Raw genomic sequence first — 14,503 nt, forward strand, 5'->3', positions numbered from 1 at the left:
TAACTGGATTAATAGTTCCTTGAGGGAATAGCGGGAGCGGTGGCGGGAAATGGAGAGCTAATAATGATGAGGGCAAGAGCGAAGGAAATGTTGTTCTAACAGATTGTGGTGATGACTGTACAATACTTCTTGGTGTGATTGAATGATTGCATTGTATGATCTGTGAATTATATATATGAAACGATTGAAAAACAAAAATTACAACCAAGAAAACTCTATGGAGCAGTTCTATTCTGCAACACACGAGGTCACTGTGAGTCAGAATGAACTCACTGGTGAAGGGCTGGGTTCTTCTTGCCCTTAAGAGAAAACATTCCTGATACTTCAAAAGCTTTCTGTTGGCCAGAGGCAAATGTCGAAAGCTCTTCCCTGCATACACCACAGTTACTCTCAGCTAGAGGCCTGCTGCTTCCGATTCTGTTGATGTACTTAAACTACTCTTTTTGCTTTGAGCTTTTCCTGGCTCTTGGTAAAGAGGCCTCTTTGGAGATTAATGTTTTATCATCATTTCCTCTCTTTGTGGTGCCTACCCAAGAAGACACTCAATGGATAATCCACAGTGAAAAGCTCCCCCAACCACCCACCCATTGCCTGAAAGAAATTCTTATGTAAGAGAAATGCCCTATGGAATTGATGACAGAGCAGCTGCTTCATTTTGTCATCTGTTCCCCCCAAAATGCTGCGATTAGGAGCTCCAATTTATGGTATAAATAGTCTATCAAACCTAAGTAAATATCACAAACAGCTGAAGATAAGCTGGATGACTGGGACCTCCTGAAACTGAAATACTCATGTGCATCCAAAGACTTTTCAAAAGGTTAACAATAAAACCTACAGGCTAGGAAAAAATTTTAGGAACAACAAATCTGACAAGGAACGAATCTCTAAAATGTAAAGAAAACTGCAACTGTTCAACAACAAAATCGTTCCAATTAAAAAACAGGCATAGGACATGAACAGACTTTTCATTAAAGAAGACAAACACATGAAGAAATCCTGGCGATTATTAGCCATTCACCCACTTTCATCAAAGTCAATTCAGACTCATGTTGACACTATAGAGCAGCAATACATAGCAGAGCTGCCGCTGTGAGCTTCCAAAACTGCGAATCATTACAGGGGCAGAAAGTCTCATCTTTCTCCTATGAAGTGGCTGGATGATTGGAACTACTGACCTTGTGGTTAGCAGCCCAATACAAAGCCCACTATACCAACAGAACTCCTCATTAGCCATTAAAGAGATTCATATAAAAACAGCAATAAGATAGCAGCAGCTGCAGCAGCATCACAAGCAATTACAGCAAAAATAAAAGAACAAACAGAAAACAACAAATGCTGGTAAGCATGTGGAGAGGTTAGCACTCTCTTACCCTGCTACTGGGATTATAAATGTAAAATAGCACAACCACAGTGGCAAACCGTACAGTGCTTCCTTAAACAGTTGGAAAGAGAAATTGGAAACCCAAAGTTGGAAATCAAATTGCTCATTTGATTGAGCAATCCCCTTAGTAGGCATATCCTAAAGTAAGAGATCGATGCATACCCATGTTCACCACAGCATTTTCACTCACAATGACAACAAAATCACAAATGAATGGATAAGCAAACTATGTGGTACCTTCCACACAATGGAATACTGTAGAACACTGAAGAGTAATGAAGAGCTCATGAAACACCTCATTACATGGATGAATCTAGAACACTCTCCTGAGTAAAATCAATCAATCACAAAAGGATAGTGTATGAGACCACTAATATTTTTAAAAATCAAGGAAAGGTTTATCCACAGAAGACATTCTTTGATGAGTATCAAGGATGGGAGGAAAGGAAATCGCAAACTAGAGAGTAGACATGTATTAACTGGGGTGAAGGGAAAAGCAATGCACAATGAGGGCGAAGAAACAGCAGGACATGACCAAAGCAAAGGAAACCAGTGGGAGGTAAACAAGAGTAAAAGACAACAAAGGTAAATATCATTTTATAAAATCCTCCAATAATAGTAATAGTAAACAACATCAAAAAGGAGATACATACATAGACATGTAAGCTGAACTGATGGGAAAAGGCAAATAGGAACAGACCAAGCATCATATCCTTCTCCAGGGACTGGTCTCTCCTGATGGGTCCAGAGTACTTTAAGGAACTTTCTGGCAGTACTTCTTCCAAAACATATCTGTTTCTTCTTTTGGCAGTGCATGACACTTTTAATATTGGAGCATTCAATGTTTGAATATATTTACTTTTTTTAGTCTTCCTCATTCAATATCAAAATTTCACATGCATGGGAGACAACAGAAAATGCCACGGGTTTGGTCTGATGCACTTTAATCCTCAAAATAACCCCCTTGCTTTTCAGAACTTTCAAGAGGGTGTTTGCAGCAGATTTACCAAATGCAATGTGACATTTGATCTCTTGACTGATGCTTCCATGAGCATTGATTGTGGATCCAAGAAAGACAAAATCCTTGACAACGTCAGTCTTTTCTTCATTTATCATTATGTTCCCCATTAGTCCAGTTGAGAGGATTTTGGTCTTCTTTACATGGATTTATAATCCATACTGAAGGCTGCAATCTTTGATTTCACCAGCAAGTGCCTCAAGTTCTCCTCACTTTCAGCAAGCAAGGTTGTATTATCTGCATATTGTAGGTTGTTTCTAAATCTTGCTCCAATCCTGATGCCAAGTTCTTCTTCATATAAGCCAGCTTCTCTGATGATTTGCCCAGCATACAGATTGATAAGTATAGAGAGATAATGCAACCCTGATGCGCACCTTCCCTGATTTTAAACCATGCCTTGTTCTGTATGAACAACTCCCTCTTAATCTATGTACAGGTTCCACATGAGAACAATGTAGAACTAACAGTCTCAACGATATCTATAATTTGTTATGAACCACACAGTCAAAATGACTTTGTATAGTCCATAAACACAAGTAAGCATCTTTCTGGTATTCTCTGCTTTCAGCCAAGATCATTCTGACATCACCATGTCCTCTTCTGAATCTGGCCTGAGCTTCTGTCAACTCCCTGTCAATGTACTGCTGCAAACTTTGTTGGATGATCTTCTGCAAAATTTTACTTGCATATGATATTAATGATATTTTCTATAATTTGAGCATCCTGTTAGGTCACTTTTCTTTGGAATGGGTACAAATATGGTTCTCTTCCAGTCAGTTGGTCAAGTAGGTATCTTTCAAATTTCCTGGCACAGACGAGTATATGTTTCCAGTGGTTAATCAGTTTATTGAAATACTTAAATTGTATTCATCAATTCCTGGAGTCTTGTTTTTGACTAATGTTTTCAGTGTAGTTTGGACTTCTTCCTTCAGTACCATTGGTTCTTGCTCATATGCTACCTCCTGAAATGATGGTATGACACCACGTTCTTTTTGGTAAAGTGACTCTGAGTTCTCTTTCCATCTTTTTTTAGTGTTTCCTGAAGCATTCAATATTTTCCCCATAGAACCTCCCAAAAGAGCAACTCGGGCTTCTGATTTTTTGCTTTTTGCCAGGCGTGCTCTTCCTTTTAGGTTTTCTAGCTGTGGATCTCTGCACAACAAACTAATTGGGTTGGTAAAAACAATGGGCTCCCTCGGTGACAATCTGGCTGCAAACACAAAAAGGAAGAGCCACAATTTCAAGCTTCTCAGAGCTGAGAACTGCTAATTCCATGCCTGCCAGTCTGACATTGTTGCTTTAGCTGACATCTCCAGAGACACCTCAGAAGACCCACTGGGAGCTTTCTAGTATGGGACGCAAAGAAGCTCTCAGTTAACTCTATTCCAGGGAGGTTTTCTTTCCACGTGGAGAGGCATATGTAAACCCACAGAGATTTTTTTCATATATAGATAGGATCAGAAATTTAGGCTCTTCTCTCTAAAAGAAGAGGACAAATTCTTCCTTCCCTATGTGGTTCTGAAGAATAAGAGCTTGCTACATGCTAAGCCCACCTATGTCTGTCAACTTGTTATTCTATGATGGCTACCATGTTGCTGTGATATTGGTAACTCTGTCATTGGTATTTCAAATACTAGCAGGGTCACCCATGGTGGAAGTTTTTAGTGGAACTTCCAAGCTTAAATCTGCTAGGCAGAAAAGCATGGTGATCTACTTTCAAATACTAACCAGAGAAACCTCATGGATCAAATAGCATATTGTCCAATACAGAGCTCAAAGCTGAATTGCCTAGGTTGCAAGGTACTCAGAATACACAGTGGCCACATTAAATTCAAGTATGTCAAAGATCACGAGATGATGTAGTCCTGGGCAACTTGTTCTATTGTACAAAGTAAAGTCAATAGCCACTAACAATAGCACACGGTAATCAGGGAACTGAGCAATCAGACTACAGAAAAATGAAACATAACCCCCTCAGCCCATTTTCAAGGAACCAACCAGAAAACTATCAAGGGTAATTAACACTCAATACCAATCCTTCGGTGCCTCAGGATCGTTTCCCCTTTTCATGTGCCCACATGTAACTTGATATATGTAATTATTATGATAGTGATCACATTAGTGCAAAAGGACTTCAAAATTTTCATAGAAAAATCCATTACCGTTTAATTCCATTATCCCATGAACATTTAGAAATCCTCTCCTGTTTTCCAGAATTTGAAATGGATTCGGACAGAAATATCTCATGTCACAATTCTCAAAAGAGTGAAAAAGGATAGGGAATAAAATATACCTTTCTTTTTAGAATTTTTTATAGTAACCCCCCAAAAGTTTATTTTTATAGTGAGGAGCTAAAGTGCTCAATTCTTTTGAAAAGTCAGAAAGAGATTAAGACCCTTGATGACATATTTTGAAAAAACAAAAATTATCTAATAAAATATTGATATCTTCTAAAAATGAGTTCTAAGATAGGTAGGATTTTTTTGTTGCTATATTTGAGAATAAAATCTTAGAAGTGTAAACTTCAAAATGCAGTCCCAGTAATGCAATTACTCTGGGTTGAAAATTTAATTCACATCTGGCATGCTTGCCCAAGCAATCTTCCCTGCTCTCCCTAACTTTTCTAGAATCCATGCGTTTTCCCATTTCCCATGCTTCTAGCTTTCAAACTAATATATAAATTTAATGAAAGGAGGAGATGCTATCACTCTAGATCAGAGCTTATGGGGCAGGGAACTGATTTTGGAATATAATTTCATTGAGATGTCAGGAAATTCAGATTCTATAGCCTCATTTCCTCCACTTCTCTGTTTGTTGTGGCTTGCATTTTGCTGTGATGCTGAAAGCTATTTTGCCCATATTTAAAATATCAGTAGCGTCACCTATGGTGCACAGGTTTTTGGTGTTTCCAAACAAAGCAGACCAAGATGAAGGATATAGTCATCTACTTCTTTAGGTGAAAGAAAAAAAAGCCAGTGGAAACCTTATGAACTGATGTGGAACAATGTCTACTCTAGTTAGAAATGAGTGCCTCAGGTTAGAAGGCACTCAAATACAACTAGGCAAGTGCTGCCTCCGCAAAGCAGAGTTGGACGTAATGGTGTGGGTGGAGTCCAGCTGTGGGTATCTTCATTTGCTGATGCTGCAAGACTCAAAAAGAAGAAAGAGCTGCAAACATCCATGAATAATTGGAAGGTGGAATGTACAATATGTGAATCTAGGAAAAAGTGAAGTGGAACATATCAATATTGATATACTAGGTCCTTCCAGATAACACGATCATCGCCTCTTCGGAGTGTCTGGCTGTATTTTTTCCGAGACAGATGTGTTTGTTCTTCTGGCAAGGTCCATGGTACTTTCAAAATTCTTTATCATAATTCAAACACATCGATTCATCTGCAATCTTCTTTATTCATTGTCCAGCTTTCAAATGCCATTGAGACTATTGAATAAACCATGGTTTTTCCAGTGCACCTTAGTCCTCAAAGTGACAACTTGATTCTTCAACACTTTACAGGGGTTTTGTGCAGCCTATGTGCCCAATGCAGCATGTCATGAGATCTCTTGACTGCTGCTTCCACGAGTACTGACGGTGGAGCCAAGCAAAATAAAATCTTTGACAACTTTAATCTTATCTGTTATGTGTTTTGCTATTGGTCCATTTGAGAGGATTTTGGTTTTCTTTACATTAATTTGTGATTCGTATTGAAAGTTATAGTCCTTGATCTTCAGTAGCAAGTGCTTCAAGTTTTTCTTGCTATCCATAAGCAGGGTTGTGTCATCTGCATATTACAGGTGATTAAGAAGCTTTCCTCCAATCCTGATAATGCTCTGCAATGGAAAGACTTGGCAATCTACTACTATGAAGATTACAGTCTAGAAAATATCATAAGACAGTTTTTCTCCATCAGCGGAGATAGAATTGACTTGATGACATCAAATGACATTAGTTGCTAAATTATGTGCCAGTATTTATTTGGTCATTTTGAAAACAAATACTTTTTTCCAATATATTTTTTCTTATTGATTTCAATAGAAAAAAATAACTCAAAGTATAGCGAAAGGATATAGCCTATACTCTTATAGGCTATAAGAGTAAACAAAATTTTCCAAACCCCAAATTCATATCTGAAAATCTATAATTTAAAATCATGTGTATTCAATCACAACAAATCTTGACTTTACAGGACCTTATTACGAGACTACATGATTTTTCAATATTATCCTGAAATTAGGGCCATGCCATAAGGGAAATCTTCCATATTAATTTCTCTTCCACTTATAATGAAAAGGACTAAATTCCTCTGACACATGAACATGTCTATTCATATCTGACTTGTCATGTGAACTTAAATGTGATGACTCAATTGACTATGAGAAGTCAGTACACACTGTTCAAGAAAATCCAGATTAGAATTATGAAACCCTTGGGGCAATACCACAAAGTTTAATCTATAAATATGTAAAAGGCTGGCCCTGATGAAATATCAGGTCAACATTCTTCAACTTAAATGATCCCCCAGGTCAAGAATATATTTGTTTGTCTATTGTCTATTTGAATAAATAGTGAATAATTTATTCAATTAAAAATGGTGACAATATTTTGTTCTCTCCTAAACAGTGAATATTCATTGATGATTGAAACAGCATTTCTGCCCTTATAATGTTTTTTTTTGTGTGTGTGTGTGTGTATGTGTGTGTGTGTGTGTGAAGGAGAAAGTCAATATACACAAATGAACCAACCCAAAATTTATAACTTACTTTGGGGTATCATGAAAAGGACATTCATAGAGTTGATGCAGAGTCTAGGAAGGTGAAGAGTTACTTTTTGAAACTTAGAAATGCTCCCAAAGAAAGGATATCTATGCAAAAATCTCAAAGATGAGGGAGGCAGCCTTGGGAAGAATAGAGGGCTCAGCAGTCAGGATGAAAGACAAGAACAAGAGCCCTAAGGCACAAAAGAGGTTGGTCTGTTCAAAAAACTATCATCACCAGTTGCCATTGAGCTGATTCCAAATCCTGGGTAGAACTGTGCTGAATAGGGAGTTTTAGAAGTGGATTATCTGGCCTTTCTTCCAAGATGCCTCTTGGAGGACTTGAACTATCAACTATTTGGTTAGCAATCTATTGTTTCTACCACCCACAGACTCTGAGATGAGGCTAGTGGTGCTGAAGCAGGGCAAATTCTGTAGTGCTCATCACAAAAGAGATGGATAAGACATCTCATGGTAGGAGAGGCAGAGATTTGCCCCGGAGATGGACACATCAGTCTCTAGCAGAAGAGAGACAACTTTTATTATGCCAGGAATGGAGGAGAAGGAGATGTGTGTGAATGTAGGTAAATCACATAAGCAGGTTTGATCACAGGAAAGGGTGTCTTGCTTTCCCTGGTATGATAGGTTTTGTGTCAACTTGGCTGGGTCAGGATTTTCAGTGGTTTTACAGGCAAGGACTGATAATAACCTCCCCCCACACCGCACCCCTCCCCCCCCTCCCCCTGGCCCATGATGTCACATAACATAGCGCAATTAACTTCATAATGGGACTTACAGTGAGCAGCCAATCCGTTTTAAGAAAATTAGGGTGGAGTGCAATGCCCTACTCCAATCACAGCCCTGATGCAATTGAAAGGAAATTTCTTTGGGGGTGTGGATTAATTCCTATATAAGTAAAGTTAGGTTTGGATCCTGCATCCGGCTCATTGGCTTACAGTTCTTTGGACTTGAGCCAATGTTCTGTTGTAATGTCTGTCTACCCTGGGAGCCATCAGCAGCCTGCCACCTGGCCTGCCATCTGACCTGCCAACCTTGGATTCACTGAATTTTGCAACCACAAGCCTGTAGTTGTCTGGTTTCATCTTCCTCCTTCCTGGCTGGTCTTCTTGTTTTCTGGTTCCTTATCTCACACAACTCACAGTTATGTGAACCATTTTCTTGATAGATATGTATCTCTTTCATATGTATGAAAAGAATCACTAGTTTTGCTTCTCTAGGGAACCCAGTCTAACACACCTCGGAAGCAAAAAGTGTGTGAATCTGCTAATAAGTGTGTGAAGGAAGTATGCATGCAGCTGAAGTTAAAGAAGATATAGAACAGTTGAAAATACCCGCTCTGAAAATGAGCAGAGAGAGCTGACTAAGGAAATAGAGATCCCTGAGCATCACCTAGGTCCCAGCTGATAGGAGTCAATGGATTGATAGTTTTAATAACATCAAATTATAACTGGCCAGTGGGTTAAAGAACAGCTAATATGGGCAGTCTTATTTATGCAAAATTCTACATATATATCTTTGGGTACATTTGTACATATGTTTCCATGATTATTTTCTAGACATTTATTTTGAAAGTGTCAGCTCCTCTTTTTGCAGAGTACTGAAAAAGAGACTTGCACAGAGAAAGATCTGGAGGGAGATCTGCAGAGGGCTCTCCTGGAGCACTCAGCACAATAGTGCACAGCTTGAGCATGTGGCAGTTACAGAATCGGGTGTAGATTTGGGACTTGTAAGGATTAAGAGTGAAAGGGTAGTGTGTCAATTGGGTCATAGCCAATGAGGCCTCTGTGCGGGCATGGCCTTCCCCTGAGGTTTCTGGGTATTGCTGTATTTCTTCCTTGGAGGTGGGAGACACTCCCTCTCTGCTCACACCCTGAGAGACACAGCAGCTAACAAGACACATGGAGCTACGCTAGTGCCCTGAGCTGGAGAAACTACATGGAGACCCCTGCCACTACAAGACTTTCCACCCACTGGCCTGTGATTTTCCTGCATTCGGCATCATTGTATATGTTTCATGAGTCTGAAGAGGACTTTATAGATTGGTATAAGACATATGGGATAATATCGGATTTATGGACTTGATCTAGACAGGGTTGGGATACTTTCTCAATATTCAATTTCTCTTGTATATAAACCTCTTTCTGATACACATATGAGTCTCCCTTGTTTGTTTCTCTAGTCCACCCGGACTAACACAGTGCATATGAGAAAATTACCCAAGCCTGGGTAAGGACCACACCCAAAAGGATTAGAGGAGGTATGCCCAAGAGGTATGCACACAGGACTGGGCTCCAACAGCCTGAGTGGAAAGTTACCTTTAATTCATGAGGGATTGTATACAGGAATTAACCTCCCTAGAAAATTAGATAATGAAAATAGAGGACAGATTGATTGATGAGTTAAAACTGTGGAGTAGGTGAAGAATATTGAATGTAATATAAACTGTCTAGAATAAATCCATTTTAGAAGAAATCTGAGGGTGTCCATAAGTAATACTATTATAGTTCCAGTTTATACAGGCATGGGCTTATTCCAAAGAGAGCATGCTTAAACTCATCTCTGCCATCAGTGAATGGCCACAGACAAGTGGTCTCTACGGGCGCTTTCAAAACAAAGGTCCAATCAAAATAGTGACTTCTGAGGAAACGTGTTGGTTAGTTCAGTTCAAGGGTATGAGGTCAGCTCAGAAGGTTATGGTAACTGTTTGGGGGGAGTCCAGACAGAACATATTTATGTAAGGACACAGGATAATCACAGGACCTTATGATGAAGAAGTTTAAAGAAAAGTAAAAACTAGACTGGTAAGAAAAAGGCCAGGAAATTTTCACTGAAGTGTTTTTGAACTGTGTACCTCCTCATTCTTTGAGGGTAACAGGGGCTCTCTCTGATTTTGTTTTCCCTGAGAAACCACACCTCATCCACCCAACAGCCCCTTCAGGCTTCTTCTTGCTCCCCAAATGCAAAGAAAACTTAAACAAGACATAATTTGACTCCTGAGTATGCCCAAACTGAAATTTTGAAGTAGGGACAATTGGAAAGTGTGCAGAGTTGGAGAGATAGAAACATTGCTTTAGAGATGTATAGACCTAGATGAACATAGACCTATGTTCAGAAACAATCATTTCATATTTTCATAGTTGTGTGTAAAAAAGGTTTTGGTTTGGTAATAATATTTTTGGAGTTATCCTCATATAATCTGACTGTTCCTTAGAAGAAGGATGGTGAGATGTGGACTTACTTCCTTTTGATACACAATTAGGAAAGACCAATTGGCAGACAAGGATAACACAGTTAGTGAGGAAGAAATGAGGGAATCCTCATAAGGTGGAGTGACTCAACAGCTCCCACAAAAACTCAAGCAGACCCCTGAAATGGAAATGGCACAGGGTTGGGAAAACGAGTTGAAGTCAAAGTGACTACCACAACAAATGTATCTTTGGCCCGACTTACAGATCTTAAAAAGCAAGAATTAAAAAAAAAAATTTTTTTTAAGCAAGACTTGAAAGAGTCAAACTCTTCTTAAATAATCAGTTCTCATAAGAAAGGTCAATAATGGTAACAGAAATAAAAATACTTCCAGCATGGAGCAAAGTAAAATTCACAGTATCTGGTGTCCAAAAGAGAGATTACAGTACATCCATAGGAACAGGAAAATGAAGACCAGAACAAAAAACAAAACCATAAATGGACTTAAAAATGATGTAGATGTTAGAATAAGTATACAAGAACATTAGAAACAAGGGAAAGGACTAGGAAAGGAGGAATATAAACAGTGTAGGTAAGACGTGGGATTAGTGGTGTTACATTGTGAAGATGGCAGAAGTGACATGAAAGGAAATATGCATGAATGAAAAATTAATGTACTCTGTAAACTTTAAATCAATTTACCAAAAGTACAAAAAATAAAACAAAGAACATTTAAATAATTACAATTATAGTCCAAATATTTAAGAAGTTAAGTAGAGACATGGGATTTTTTTCCCTTCAATTTTTAAGAAAGCAAACTGAATTTTTAGGAATACTTTTTCTGATGTCTGAAAGTATACACTTGGTAGACTTAATGAAAGATCAGATTTGCAGGAGAAAATATTAGTAAACTTGAAGACATACAATCAAAATTATCCACAATACTACTGTTACCTGGAGGAAGCTCTAGATTCCATGCCTCTCTGTCATTACCAGGAGGGTGGTGAGGTTTCAAGTGCCTCCTCTTTCAGTTCCTGCCCCAACTCACAAGAAAATATTCAGATAGTAGACAGCATTCGGACCACTCTCAGAGGAAATGTTTGAATTGAATGAGTTTAGTTAAAGGGGCACTACAGTAACACTGAAGGGCCAATCTGAGGATGTCATGGGATGGGAGTTCAAGTTTTTATCCTGATAATGGCAGATATTTTACCATTGGCTGGCTTTCCAGTGGATCGTCTGCTATCAATTGGCTCTCCTTAGCTACAGGAGAGATGCATGCACCTAGGAGTCCATGCTGGGTGTTTGCCACCAAGCCTGAAATGGAGGATCAATTCAACCATTGTGGGGTGGTGTGAATATCCAGCCTTTCTCTGCCATACCTTTTCACTACCTTGTTTTGTTTTATTGATGGGAAATGTGTCTTCTCAGGCTTCCACCTCCCTTTGTGTGAGGAAGATAAAGTTATAAAAGAAATGTGCCCTGGTCTCTCTTTTGTGACATTTCCTTCCATTGTCAACCTCTTTCCCCTGGCACTGACTCTCTACCAGTGCCACTTCACGTGGTTTAATATGGAAAATCGGAATCCTAAAAGGAAAGCAAAATGGGGTAAAAGGGTCAGAAAAAATATTTGAAGAACTATAGTTGAAATTTTATTTTCTAAATTTGATGGAAACTATAAAACCATAGACCCAAGAAGCTAAATGAATCCCCAAGCACAACAAACATGATGGGAACTACCCAAAAGCACACCCCAATCAAAGCACACGATAAAAAGTAAATCTCAAACACAGTTAGACAAATATTACAACATACACACAGAGCGAAATAAGGATAATCAGATAGTCTTGCATGAGAAGATAATACAGCAACATCAAAATATTAAAGAAAAATAACCTTCACAGCCTAGGATGCTATACCCAGCAAAACTATCTTTTAAAAACAAAGAGGACCCAAAGATTTTTCTTCAGACATAGAAAAGCTGAAAGAATTCATTCGTAGCAGACATAACACACAATATTTTTTAAATCCTTTAGAGGGAAGGATAAGACTGCCAGATAGATATCTGGATCTATATATATACCGGAATGAGAAGCACTGAAAATGATTAGATTTGTTCTTATTTGTCACTATACTCCAATAAGATGTGAAAAACTAAAATAACAGAGTAAATAAAAGTTACATAATGTTCATTGGATAGCAACTATATGTTTCACAATTTCTACTTTGAGATTTCCATGTGTTAGATATAGTCTTTTTCCTAGAATGTCTTGAAGACCATAAGGAAAAGTACTAATACATTTCATTTACTTTAAAAAGAAAAAAAAATCAAATTACTTTCTATTCCCCAATTTAAATGTCAAAGGAAAATAAAGGGTTTGGCTCTATTTCTTATATGGAATGTCCACTCAGACCCTCTTTTATTCTGCTCCTTTAACATTTACTAACATTATTAAATATCATCTTTGTTTTGCCTTTGTCCTTCAAAGTCCTTTACTTTGGTAAAAGTCCTTATCCATTATTTTTCCCAAATGTGAGCACGACTAAAACTATGAACTCTGTCTTTCTCAAGTCTGATATCAGATCTCTGCCAGCCCCTTAGTTCCAGCTTCAATTAGCCCTGAGTTGATGTTTTGTTCTTTAAAGTGAACTTTTAAATAGACTTCCCCTGGGAATCTAATCAACACAGACTTTCTCACTTCATCTCAATGTGTGACCTCTTTTAAGAAAACTTAGCATATGAAAATCAAAATTTACAGAACTTGTAAATTGAAGGCTGATTATCTGCATTGGGGAAAAACTCATGAAGAGTTCCTTCAACTTACAATTTTTCCAATAGAATACTTGACAGAGAGGATGGCAGAGAAAGGAGAGATGGTAAAACTTCCAGCTAGAGGCTGAAAAAGCTGCTAATTAAAGGGCAAAGAGAGAAGAGGATAAAACATTTCTGAAATTATAATGTCAGTCAGTGAAAAAGTATGAATATATTAGTATATAATTTGGGGGAAACTTCTGTTGGGGAAACAAACATATAAAATGAAGGAATTAAAGTAAACTTGGCATGTTGCTAATATATTCAAAATTCAAACTCATTGTGATCAAGTTGATCCTGACTCATGGCGATGCTATAAGAGAGGGTAGATCTGTTCCTGTGGGTTTGCAAGACTGTAACTCTTCACAGAACTAGAAAGCCTTGCCGACTCCCTTGGAGTGTCTGGTGGTTTTGAACTGCTGACCTTGCGGTTAGCAGCCCAAAGGGTAACCCACGATAGTCTAAGCAATTTGTCATGAAGAAATGTGACTTTAATAGCAATCTCATTTTTAGAATGGGGGTTGTGTGAAGTCAGGCTACCTGAATTTGAATCCTGGCTCATTCAGTTAGCGTCTTTGTGACCCTGGGTGAGTCACTTAGCCTCTCTGAGCCTCTGTGTCCTTGTCTGTGAAATGCAGACATTAATCTCTCCCCATTTGGAGTACTGTGAAAATTAAGTTGAAAGGGGCATGTAAGCTATCATGAGCACATGGTTCGACATAGAAATAGGCATATGCTTTATGTCTATGATAATGATTGTTATGTATATGACAATGCTATTATTGTTCCAGAACATTCCTCCATGTATTCTGCCTTCACCAGGAAAAGGGCACATTTTACAATGGAAAAGAACAAGCACAATAAAAATGGTGAAAGTTGGACACAAACAAAAATGCCTCTCTTGATAGCCAGGCACCATCAGCTTTCCTCACCACATTTGATATGCACCCACTTGTCTTCAGCAATTGTGTCGGGAAGGTGAGCATCATGGAATGCCGGATTATTAGAACAAAGTGTTCTTGTGTCTGGGGTCTTAAAGGCTTGAAGATAAACAAGTGGCCATGTAGCTGAGAAGCAACAAAACCCATATGGAAGAAGTACACCAGCCTGTGTGATCATGAGGTGTCGATGGGATAAGGTATCAGGCATCTAAGACCCAGAACAAAATCATACGAATGTGAATGGTGGGGGGCATGGGGGTGAGAAGTGGAGACCCAAAGCCCATCTGTAGACAATTGGACACCCCCTCACAGAAGGGTCACAAGGAAAAGATGAGTCAGTTAGGGTGCAGTATAGCACCAATGAAACACACAACTTTCCTCTAGTTCTTT

At 38.5% G+C, this 14,503-nt stretch overlaps 1 protein-coding gene across 1 annotated transcript in view; it reads right to left on the minus strand.

Annotated features, from left to right (window-relative positions):
• The window catches only part of SYNPR (synaptoporin), a 405,615-nt gene that overhangs the window by 352,238 nt on the left and 38,874 nt on the right, over positions 1-14,503 (minus strand). The window lies entirely within an intron of this gene.

This window comes from Echinops telfairi, unplaced genomic scaffold, assembly GCF_000313985.2.
Source record: "Echinops telfairi isolate 266 unplaced genomic scaffold, ASM31398v2 ScPeMD7_31;HRSCAF=116, whole genome shotgun sequence".
In the NCBI taxonomy this organism is placed as follows: Eukaryota; Metazoa; Chordata; class Mammalia; order Afrosoricida; family Tenrecidae; genus Echinops; species Echinops telfairi.